General features: G+C 47.0%; 1 pseudogene; it reads left to right on the top strand.

Moving 5' to 3' along the window:
* Nucleotides 1-1,773: 1,773 nt before the first annotated feature.
* LOC136544646 (uncharacterized) lies at nucleotides 1,774-9,397 on the top strand (annotated as a pseudogene).
* The last annotated feature ends 3,012 nt before the right edge of the window (nucleotides 9,398-12,409 follow it).

Here is a 12,409-nt window from a genome sequence, read left to right as displayed (position 1 = left end):
GTACCCTATTGAACTACAAAACAATCATTTGCAAATTCATTAGTCCAACTTGGTTGTGTTGGCCTTCAAACACCAAATTCCAAAGTAAATGGGCCTAGGGTTCATTTTCCCTACACAACACGCCTCTGCATGCGCATGTTTTGCGCGCCCACATGGGGCCTACACCACCTGGACATCGCCCGCGCCGCTGGACTGCGCACGAGGATCGTTCGCGCCCCTCCTGCTTCCCACGTGCATCCCATGTCCAACACCCGATCTACTATTGAAACATTCAGATGCAACACTTGCAACATACTTCTAAAGACAGATAAAACACTTGAATGCTTCTGAAACACTTGAAAAAAATGCTTGAAAACCATTGCAAACATACGTAACATCTAGATAAAATACTTGCAACATATGTGTGAAAAACATATGCACATCCAGATAAACACGCTTGCAATATATGTCTAAAAACACAGATAAATCATTGGGAACAGACACTTGCAACATACGTGTACAACCATTGCAACATATGCAATATCCCGATCTACTTTTGCAACGTCCATCTGAAACACTTGCAACATACCCCCTGAAACACTTCAAACATACGCTTGCAACATGAGTTTTAACCGTTCTTCTTCCATACGACGCAGAGCAGAGCGGTGAATAGCCCATTCTGGCCAGCCGACATCTGAGGACGGTGGTGCAGCCTGACCTTGGCCAGCGACGACCCCTTTTCCTAGTCGCCTGGCCACACGTGGCGTCCGGGCGCCTGTGTGGCTGCTGCTAGGTTGGCCCAGCAGCCAGCGACACCGACGAGCGGCCTGACCCCGGTGGCGGCATGGAGGCTAGCTGGATCGGTGGAGGCGGCCGTGATGAGCGGGCAGTGCGGGTGTGGCGGTGGAGAATAACGCTGGGAAGCAGAGTGGGAAAATGTTGCATCCTCTAGTTTTTTTAAGAAGCCCGTCTAGTTGATTTGGTAGAAAGCAGCAGGTTGCTTGGGCCAATCCGCAGGCCTAGGAAGCAAGCATGTGGGTGGACGGACGCCCTAGCTGCAGTGTTACCGAACAAAAAATAATCAGCTAGGCCCAACTACTTGCACGTCGCGGCGGTGCAAAAAGTTGTTATACTGCCACGCAAAACCAGGATCATATTGGCATGCAAAACCTAGCTATCCACGCACTCAACCCATGGTGGGCGGCGGCGACGATGTCCCGGTCTCGCCGCGTGCGCGGCAGCCAAGAGGAGGGCGACGGAGACACAAGGCAGCGGCGTGCCTCCCGCTCGACGTCATCGTGGAGATCGTGGCACGCTTCGACGTGGCCACCCTCGTGTGGTGCGCGGCCACGTGCAGGGGCGCGCGCCGCCGCGTCGCCGAGGACCCAAACCTCCGCGCCCGGCTCCGCCTCCGCGACACCGGCCAGTTCCTCCTCCCGCTCCTGCCCAGCCACCTAGCGGGGATCGACACCCACGACGACGACAGCAATGAGAAGACCAACTTGTACCTGGTAGACACCACGGCGTGGACACCACCCGTCTCATCAGGGCCACCTTCGCCGAAACCGAGACATTGAGGAGGGACGCCGTGCCCGTGGACTCGCGCGGCGGCCTCGTCCTCATTCGTGCAACAGCGACGTCTCAGGCTCACCCGTGGCAACGGCAGCATGACCAGATGCTCGTGTGCAACCCGGCCACCCCGTTGCCGCCAGGATCTCCTACCGGAACCGGCGTTCCCGCCGCATGCTGGCCAGAGTACAGAAGTAAAGTACGTGCTGCTCGTCAGCGACAGCGATGGTGAGGGAGGCTAGTGTTGTCGAAGAGAAACCCTTACTACCATCGCCGCATGCTGGCCAAGTGCTCAAGGTGAAGCTAGTGTTGTCAAAGAGAAACCCTTACTACCATCGCCTGATGGTCCATACCTTCTCGTCGGAGCACGGCGCGTGGTCCCCGCTCATGGAGATCCCGACGCCTAACATACACGGGAGGTACATCTGCTGGGCATCGCGGCGAAATGTCCTGGTGTTAGATTGATCTCCCAGCCAATAAGCCCAATGGCCTATTGGGCCTTGGTCATGCGCCCTGATCGGGGGTGCCCAACCCTACATGGTTGGTGGGCCCCCGTCGCACTGCGCTATATATAAGAGGTGGGGGCTAGCGGCTCGAGGTACGAGGTTCACCGTGAGCTGCAAACCCCACCGACAAACCCTAGACCGATCTGAGAGGGCACGCAGCCAGCGACGGGAAGCTCCACTGACTTCGTCGTCGCCACTGCACTACATCACCGTCTCCACTGTGTCGCCTCTCCTCACCGACCGCCGTTGCCCGTGTGCTGCCTCTATCAACGAACCAGCGATGGCCAGATCGAGCTCCAACTCCACGGGATCCGATGGTCTGTGAACTCCTCACTCTCATCTCCTTTCTCCCACTCTCTGCCTGTTCTAGTTCATCATGTTCAACAGTACATCCGCCTAGATCTACCCTAGTCGATCCACAGAAACTAACAATGGTACCAGAGCCTTTCTAGCGGTAGATCTGGATCGGGGAAAGAAAGAAATCGAACCCTAACCCTCAATCGGGTACGGGAAAAGTGCGAACAGATTGAGACATGGTCTCAACATCGAACCCTAACCCTAAATCAGATCAGATACGGGAAAAGTGGACACAGTTTCAACAAAAAAAAAAAGAAACCCTAACCCTAGCAGTTAGTCAGCCTAGGGTGTAGATCTCGGTTTTCCGAATCAAAAGCAACAAAAAATGAATGAAAAGAAAAGTGAATTCGAACTCGATTCGAATTCAATAGAAGCAAACCCTAACCCTAAAAAGGAAGCCTACCTAGGCTTTTACCCACCGCCGGCGGCATCGCCACCGCGCGGAAAGGAGACCGCGGCGTCGCTCCCGAACGGCACGTGGGACAGAGCCGAGATCCGCACTGCACCTCACACGCGCAGTCACGGCAATAGGGCACCACCATGCGGCCCCTCGACAGCGGCGTGCTCAGCCTCGAGCGAGCACGCACGCCGGCGAGAGGGCGCTGGACGGAGCCACTCTTCTTCTCCCTCGGCCACTGAGGATGGCTGCTGCTGCGGGTCTCTCCGAGCTGCGCTGCACGATGAGAGAGAAGGGGAGGGAGAGAATGGACCTAGGGTTTCTGGAGGGGTGCGGTCGGGGTGAGTTTTTATCCGGCCGAAAAGCGAGGAGAACCGTCGATCGGAGATCAACGGCCACCAGCGCATCAGGCCACATTCAGCCCAGGCGGGGAAAGGAACTCACGGCCCAGGCCTAGGTTGCGGCCTGGGCGCGGAGGAGGCGTCGCGTGTGTCCACGCGAGCCGGCCGTCGGCTCTACTGGGCCGTGGGAAATCAGCTGGGCCGGGAGCGCTGGCGCGCGCGCGTGAAGCAGGCCATGGGCCGCATTTCGCTGGGCCACCGCTGAATAGAGCGAAAAATTCAATTTTATTTTCCAGAAGCAAATTTTGATGCATATTCGAATGATTTGAACTAAGTTTTGATGTTAATTTCTGTACAAAATTTATCCAATGATATTTTTGTTCAGTAAATAGTAAAGTTGCTTCTGGAAAATATTATCATGAGAAGTTTATTCAAAGTTTCCGCTGCGTATTTAAAGTTGTTATGGACTTTTAATTAAATTCGAAACAACGGGAGAATTTGATTTTAAGACCCAAGAAATGAATATGAATTGATTATAATATTGTTATTATTCTGACCAACGTTGATTAATAGCAATATTATAATGTTGATGTAATTATGGTTTTTTGTTATGCATTATTTCTATTTCTGCCCAACGGTGATGTGGATTTAATGTATAAAACAATTGTATGTTTTAATTTTGACCAACGTTGAAACTAAGGCATGCAAATTATTGTTGTTTTATTTTATATATATTATGTTCTCACTTTAAAGAGAAATTGTGTTTTCAGGAGGATACTCCTTGATGGCTTATATCAAAGATATCCCAACTCTCAAAGGGGATAACTATATTGAGTGGAAGAAAAAGATAGACCTGGCTTTCATCCTCGCTGAGGTGGACTGGGTAGTCACCACACCATGTCCCAAAGAACCTGTGGCACCGATGAGGAAGACAGATGAGACTGATGCTGCATGGCAGAACAGAGAGCGAGATTTTGCTCCCGTAAAGATGTCCTATGACCTTGAGCATAGGAAATGGGTCACTACCAACAAGAAGTGTTTGGCAGTGATAAAGAACACGATTGAGCTTGCTATTGTGGGCTCAATTCTAGACTGTGACACGGTCACAGAGTACCTAGAAAGAATAAAGAGTCAGTTCACTGGCTCTTCAAAGACATATGCAACCCAGCTAATCAAGCAGCTGGTAACAGAAAGGTACTCTGGTGGCGGCAGTGGCATTAGAGAGCACATACTGAGAATGAGCAATCTGGCATCTAAGCTCAAACCAATGGATTTGGCACTCAAGGATGAATTTCTTATTCATTTGATTTTTGCTTCTTTGCCCAAAGAATTTGACACATTTGTTGTTAATTACAACATACAGCCTGAAAAATGGGATTTAGAAAAGCTCATAGCCATGTGTGTGCAGGAGGAGGAAAGAATAAAAGTTTCACAAGGTGGTACTGTCAACTACCTAAAAGATAAGAAAAAGAACTATAATAACAGTTCTTCCTCCAAGTCATCTGGAAAGGGTCCTATGCAACAGTCTCAGAACAAGCAATTCCCAGTGGATAAAGATCAGTGTCTCTACTGTAAGAAGACGGGACATTATAAGAAGAATTGTCCTGATTTCCTAAAGATGATAATGAAAAATAAAGGTGAGAACATTATTACGTTCGTAAATGAATCTTTGTATGTAAAGTTTTCAAAATCTACTTGGTGGATTGATTCAGGTGCAACTATTCATGTTGCTAATTCATTACAGGGATTCCATTCGATGAGAACTTTACAAAGAAGCGAAAGTTTCATTAAAGTCGCAAATGGAGTACAAGCAGATGTTGAGGCCGTTGGAGATCTTCCTCTAGAGCTTGCTGATGGCTTCATACTTTTTCTTAGAGATGTTCTTTATGTACCTTCTTTGCAAAGAAACTTGATTAGTGTATCAAAGTTGGACCATGATGGTTATGATTGCCATTTTGGAAATGGCAAATGTCAGATATTGTTTAATAATAAATGTGTTGGTCTTGCCTTCTGACAAGACGAGCTTTATTTGTTATCACTTCGTGAAAATGTGAATTCCGTATGTGATGTGAATGAGAATGTATCCTCATCGAACAATGCAAACAGAAAATAAAAGAGAGCTCACGATGCGTTGTTGAAATTATGGCACTGTCGTTTAGGCCATATTTCGAGGGGGAGAATAGAAAGACTAGTTAAGAATGATATTCTTCCTCCATTAGAGCTCTTAGATTTAGAACAATGTAGAGATTGCATAAAAGGAAAGTATGTAAAGAAAATTAAGAAAGATGTCAAACGAAGCGTAGGAATTCTACAGATTATTCACACAGACATATGTGGTCCTTTTCCTGTGAAAAGTGTGGATGGTTATGATTCATTCATAACATTTACAGACGATTACTCTCGCTTTGGCTATATTTATCCAATTAAAGAAAGAACAGAAGCGTTGGATAAATTCAAAATATTTAAAGCAGAAGTTGAAAATCAGCATGATTTAAAGATTAAGATAGTCAGGTCTGACCATGGGGGAGAGTACTACGGTCGGCATACCCCATATGGACAAGTTCCTGGACCTTTTGCAAGGTTCTTACAGGAGAATGGTATAGTTGCCCAGTATTCAACACTGGGCGAACCTCAGCAGAATGGAGTAGCTGAAAGGCGTAATCGTACCCTGATGGATATGGTGCGTAGTATGATAAGTTACTCCACTTTACCGATGAGTCTGTGGATGAAGGCGTTAAAAACCGCCATCCATATTCTCAATATAGTACCAAGTAAGTCGGTGCCCAAAACACCGTATGAGTTGTGGACAGGAAGAGTACCCTCACTTAACCATTTGCATGTGTGGGGGAGCCCTACTGAGGCTAAAGTTTTTAACCCAAACATTGGGAAGCTAGATCCCAAAATAGTGAGTTGCTATTTCATTGGCTACCCAGAAAAGTCAAAAGGTTTTCGTTTCTACTGTCCTGACAGACATACAAAGTTTGTGAAAACGAGACACGCTGTCTTCCTAGATGATGAAATGATTAGGGGGAGCATGGTAGCTCGAGAAATTGACCTTGAAGAGAAGCGGGTGTATGCACCCACTCCAATAATTCATGAGCCATTTTTCTTACTACCTGCTGTTGCTGCACCGATAGTACAAGACACTGTAGTGCCAGCACCTGTTGTTATCCCGCCTGTGGCAACAATGAATGATGATAAGAAACCTATTCCTCAGGATCCTATAGAACCTATTGCCACACATGAGGGGGAGCAACAACAGCCTCAAACATAAAATGTGCCAAATGAGGAGGCCCCTAGAAGGTCTCAAAGAGTTAGAAAATCAGCTATTCCTACTGATTATGAAGTGTACAACACTAAAGAATTTCAAATGGAGGATGATCCCACCTCATTTGAAGAAGCCATGAAAAGTGATCGTTCATCAAAGTGGCTTGAGGCCATGGAAGATGAAATGAGATCAATGAGTGCGAATAAAGTTTGGGATTTGGAGATAATTCCTAAAGGAGCCAAAACAGTAGGCTGTAAATGGGTCTACAAAACAAAACTTGACTCTCAAGGGAATATAGAGAGATATAAAGCCCGACTTGTGGTAAAAGGCTTTACACAAAGAGAAGGGATTGATTACAATGAGACCTTTTCTCCAGTCTCATGTAAGGATTCCTTCAGAATCATAATGGCATTAGTGGCATATTACGATTTAGAATTACATCAGATGGATGTAAAGACGGCATTTCTCAACGGAGACTTAGAAGAAAATGTTTACATGGCACAACCGAAAGGTTTTGTCATGGAAGGAAAAGAACGTTTGGGATGACGCCTAAAGAAATCCATTTATGAATTAAAACAAGCTTCAAGACAGTGGTACTTGAAGTTTGATCAGACAATAAAGAATTTTGGGTTTAAAGATAATGTTGAGGACAATTGTGTCTACGCAAAGTTTAAGAATGGGAAGTTTATCTTCCTTGTCCTGTATGTGGATGATATCTTACTTGCTAATAGTGATGTCAGTCTACTACTGGAAACAAAGAAGTTTTTGTCCTCAAAATTTGATATGAAAGATCTTGGTGAAGCTTCGTTCGTTCTAGGGATCGGGGATCGAGATTCACCGAGATAGAAGTAAAGGGGTATTAGGACTGTCACAAAAGGCATACATAGAAAAAGTCTTAAAGAAATTTAGTATGCACAAATATAGTCCCTCACCTGCTCCTATAGTCAAGGGCGACAGATATGGGGATTTTCAATGCCCCAGGAACCAATATGAGATCAATCAAATAAAAGTGGTTCCATATGCTTCAGCTGTCGAAAGCTTGCAATATGCTCAAGTGTGTACGCGCCCTGACTTGGTATTTGTTACCGGGTTACTTGACAGATTCCAGAGCAATCCTGGAATAGAACATTGGAAATTGATAAAGAAAGTCTTACGTTATTTACAAGGAATGAAAGGCCTCATGATGACGTATAGAAGATCTGATTCACTTCATATAGTGGGATATTCAGATTCTGATTATGCGGGAGATAATAAAAAATCCACGTCTGGATATGTGTTCACTCTCGCAGGGGGGAGCTATTTCATGGAAAAGCTCAAAGCAAACCGTCACTATATCGTCCACAATGTATGCCGAGTTTGTAGCGTGTTATGAGGCAACGGGGCAGGTGAACTGGCTAAAGAAGTTCATACCCGGTTTGAAGGTGGTTGACGACATCAATAGACCACTGAAGTTATACTGCGATAATAATCCAGCAGTACAGTATGCTCACAACAATAGGTCAAGTGGTGCTGCCAAACACATTGACATAAAGTATTATGTTGTAAATGATAAAGTCCGAGATCAAATGATAAGTCATGAGCATATAAGTACCGAAAAGATGCTCGTGGATGCACTTACAAAAGGCTTACCACCCAACGTGTTCAGAGAACATGTAGTCGGCATGGGTCTAAGGGAAAGCCTATGATTCCTGGACTATAAAGGGCCCAAAAGTTAAAGTAACTTTCATATCAGAGACGTGCATTGTAGCTGTTAAATCTATCGGCGATTGACTGTGACGATGAAACATGCTCTATGCATCATCTGTGAAGAAATGAGTAAGGATAAAAGGATTGAAGTTTAAAGTTTAAAGATAAAAGTAATAGTGAGATCAAGGGAGAGAATGTTAGATTAATCTCCTAGCCAATAAGCCCAACGGCCTATTGGGCCTTGGTCACGCGCCCTGATCGGGGGCGCCCAACCCTACATGGTTGGTAGGCCCCCGTCGCACTGCGCTATATATAAGAGGTGGGGGCCGGCGGCTCAAGGTACGAGGTTCATCGTGAGCTGCAAACCCCACCGACAAACCCTAGACCGATCTGAGAGGGCGCACAGCCAGCGACGGGAAGCTCCACTGACTTCGCCGTCGCCACTGCACTGCATCACTGTCTCCACTGCGTCGCCTCTCCTCACCGACCACCGCTGCCCGTGTGCTGCCTCCATCAACGAACCAGCGATGGCCGGATCAAGCTCCAACTCCACGGGATCCGATGGTCTGTGAACTCCTCACTCTCCTCTCCTTTCTCCCACTCTCTGTCTATTCTAGTTCATCATGTTCAACAGTACATCTGCCTAGATCTACCCTAGTCGATCCACAGAAACAGAAACTGACACCTGGTAGTCGGCGACGTCGTGCACTGGCTGTACCTGACCGACGTCGGGAGCTACGTGCTGATGCTCCACGTGAGAGCGGCGCGGGTGAGCGAGACGGCTCTCCCGGCGAGCTTCCCCCGTGGCGACGCCCCCGGCAGACGTAGCTACCTCTTGGCGACGGATTCGGCTGGAGGGAGCCCGGTCGTGCTCGTCGCCGACGTCGAGAATAAGAATATACGCACGTGGGAGCAGTGCAAGCGCACCAAGACCAAGTTGTGGAAGGCGCGGCCGCAGGTGGTGATAGAGAGGGAGGCCATCATGGGGTTCAACGACGAGGTGAAGGAGGCCGTCCTAAGGTGCAACGACGACATGGTCAAGATCTTCGGGAGGGAAGAAGGGACGAGGAGGACGAGGACCATGTGTGGTCCTGAGCTATTGTGGTTCGGAGAGAGGAGCGGCGCCGTGCTCCTTGAGACTCATGGCTGCTGTTTGCTCTGGCTGCATCTGCACCCCAATAAGATCGTCAGGTGCTTCTCATCGGAACGTCGGTTGTCATACGAAGTGTATTGTCCCTGCGAGGTGGATCTTTCGTTTTGGGTGCCAACCTTCAGCAGTGCTGTTACCATTTGATTTTTCATTTGTCATCAAATTTGCCGTTTTTTTCAATTCGGGTGTCTCGAGTGCTTGGCACTTGGCAGGTGTGTGTCTATCTGCATATATACAAGGAAAAGCTTGTATGCGTGAGGCATGCACGGCTTGGTTGAGACCAAAAAAACAACATTCCAGCTAGTATTTCTAGTTATAATTCATTTAGTTTATTCATTTGCTTTTTTTCCAATTCAGATCTCTCTTTTGCATGGCAGATGTATCAGCACATATATTTGTATTAATAACTATGAAAACATGCATGGATTATGCACCCCTCAGTTAAAATTTTCTTTTTACGTGCATGATGGATTGATATGCCTCATGAATGTGCAAAATTAGGATATCCTGCTTAGCATTTTGTTTATACATATAGAAGAGAGAGAAAAAGAAAAGAGAAGAGTTGTATCTTGTTTCCACCTAAGGCTCATGGATTTCTATGTCACTCATGATGTCCACTTGCAGCTATCATCACTCTTTCTCTCTCGCTTTGTTTCTCACCTTTCTCACAATTGACAACAGCCATGCCAAGGATGGAGCTCTGGTCGAAATTGGTCTACAACGGATCTAATTCGGAGGATCTGGCAACCACTAGCACCAACGATGATCATGTGGCCATAGGCAGCTGATGTGGGAGGAAAAGGGAGAGGTTGGCTGCACCGGTGGTCAGAGGAGCCCAAAGCCAAGAAGAGAGAACAGGTTGGCGAGGCATCTTTCATGGGCGTAGAAATTAACTAGCCGGTAGCGTAGGAGTCCTCAGTGGCGGCCAACAGAGCCGAGGAGGAGGAGGCCATCGGTACCCACGAGACTGCCGACAAGACAAGACAGGAGCCGCGTTCCAAAGATGGACCAGCTCATAAGATTAAGACGTGTACCGTAAGACTATAAAAAGATATAATTTATTGTATAATACTAAATAGGATATTTTCCTTACAATTCTACCCCTCCAAAGTATATAAGGAGAGGCGGAAGTTCCATAGTGGGTATCTCCACATATCTCAATGCAATACATCGAAACACAGGATGTAGGTATTACGTCACACTGACGGTCGAACATGTCTAAATCTTGTGTCTCGGTGCTTCTATTACCATCTAGTTCGTATCTCGCGCAACTTCACTGATTCATCTACTACCGTGGACATACCCCTTTGTAGACTGCCGACCAGATTTCATCGACAGTGGCACGCCAGGTACGGGATGTGCGTGCTGATTTTATGGGTGAACCAGATGGGAATCTTTTCTTCAATCAACGTCTCCGGCAACTCAGCATTCAGCGGCAACTCGACGATGGCACACAGCGGATTGCTTTCCTCGGCGAACGGCCGCACGTGCTGGAGTCCGACGCCTTGCCATGCACCTCCAACAGACGCAACACACGACAACAAGATCGGAGTCAAGTAATCTAAGAAAGTTAAGTCAAGTCACTTCCTAATTAAATATGTTATTATACTTCCAGATATACCCGTATGTCTGCATGATTTTGGTTGGGAGAAACCTAATTGCATCTTGTTGTTGCTCGTGATTTCTGATCAGATACGTAAGATCATTTCCGCGGATCACGACAACCAGCAATTAGGAAAGGTGGCCGGCGATAACGCGATGTGGAGCAGTGTTTCCACCAAAGATGTTGGTCGACCGAACAAGCTAATTGGAGTAGTTGAAGAGATATACAAGCACATATGCATCTGGATCTACATCACCATGCAAGCAACCTCACGTATCTCAGGCATGCAAGGACATCATGACTCGCCGACTCCTCTATTCCACTTGACGTCAATCAAGCTAAGTCACGCTTTAATATTCTTCTAAATATTCTCTACTCTTCATATGTCTTTGATGTCTCTTCATGTTGTTTTCTCCATAATCATTCTCCAAACGACTTTTTTCTCCGCGTATACCATCTTAAAGATGACACCCGCTTTCGACTCAATAAATCCCCGAACAGTCATGTTGACGTTCGGATGTCCCCAGAGACGGCCCTGTCTCTGGCTTCTCTCTACATGTGCACGAGCGTCTGCCCTCTGTGTTATGAGTGGTCGGCAACGGCTCTTTGATGATGCTTTGTTCTTCTTATATGCACACGGGCTCCGCGCTCCACGTTATGGTTAACGGGCTAGCCAGGGCTGGAGACTCAGCTGCAAACTAACTGTTCGGAATGTTTATATTAAATATAAACACTTCATCCAAAAACGAACACAATGTTCATCTACAACTGATCGTCGAGCTCCATACGCTATTTCATCACTGCTGATTTTTCTCCAGGTTTCATACATTTTATTTTTACATCATGAACTACATGTTCTACATATTTTTATTTCAGGGGCCTAGTTTAGTCAACGAGCTTATGTGTAAGCTCGGGGACTGGATCCGTCAGGAAGGACAAGAGGATCATCGTCTCGGTGGTCGCGCCACTTGGCACTCGGACTTCACCACCGACCAACTGGTTAGACCGTTCGGCTCATGGATTTCATCGCCGACCAGTTGGTCGGACTGTTCGACGCTCACTTCCGCTCAGGCATTCACTTCACCGCCGACCAGTTGGTTGGACTGCTCAGTGCTAATCACCAACCCATTGGTCATATTGCTCGTCGCTTCGACTTCACCGACAGCTACGTTGAGTACTTGCCAGCTATGCTGGGGACTCCTCGGCCTTTGGATTCTTCGTGCAAGAGTCGCCAGCTAAGCTGGGGACTCCCTTGGCATTTGGATTTTGCTACGTCTCATCGGTGTGCTATCAAGTTGCTCCATGTTGTTCGGATCAGGGTGCTGATCTTGGGCAGCACGTTCGAGGTCTTGATAAGTACATGACAGATGACGTTGGCAAGCTTTCATTAAAATTCTTTGACCCTGCTACAAAATTTATTTTTTCATCTTCCAGCAGGTTCGGGGACTAAGTGGCTACACTTCACCTAGCGGTGAATGTAGTACTTTTTCTGATTTACCCTCCTTATTGACTAAGGAGTCTAAGTGGCTACACTTCGTCTAAGGTGGAGAATT

The sequence above is a fragment of the Miscanthus floridulus genome, chromosome 3 (assembly GCF_019320115.1).
Source record: "Miscanthus floridulus cultivar M001 chromosome 3, ASM1932011v1, whole genome shotgun sequence".
NCBI classification, from domain to species: Eukaryota; Viridiplantae; Streptophyta; class Magnoliopsida; order Poales; family Poaceae; genus Miscanthus; species Miscanthus floridulus.
This window is presented reverse-complemented; position numbering and strand designations above follow the sequence as displayed.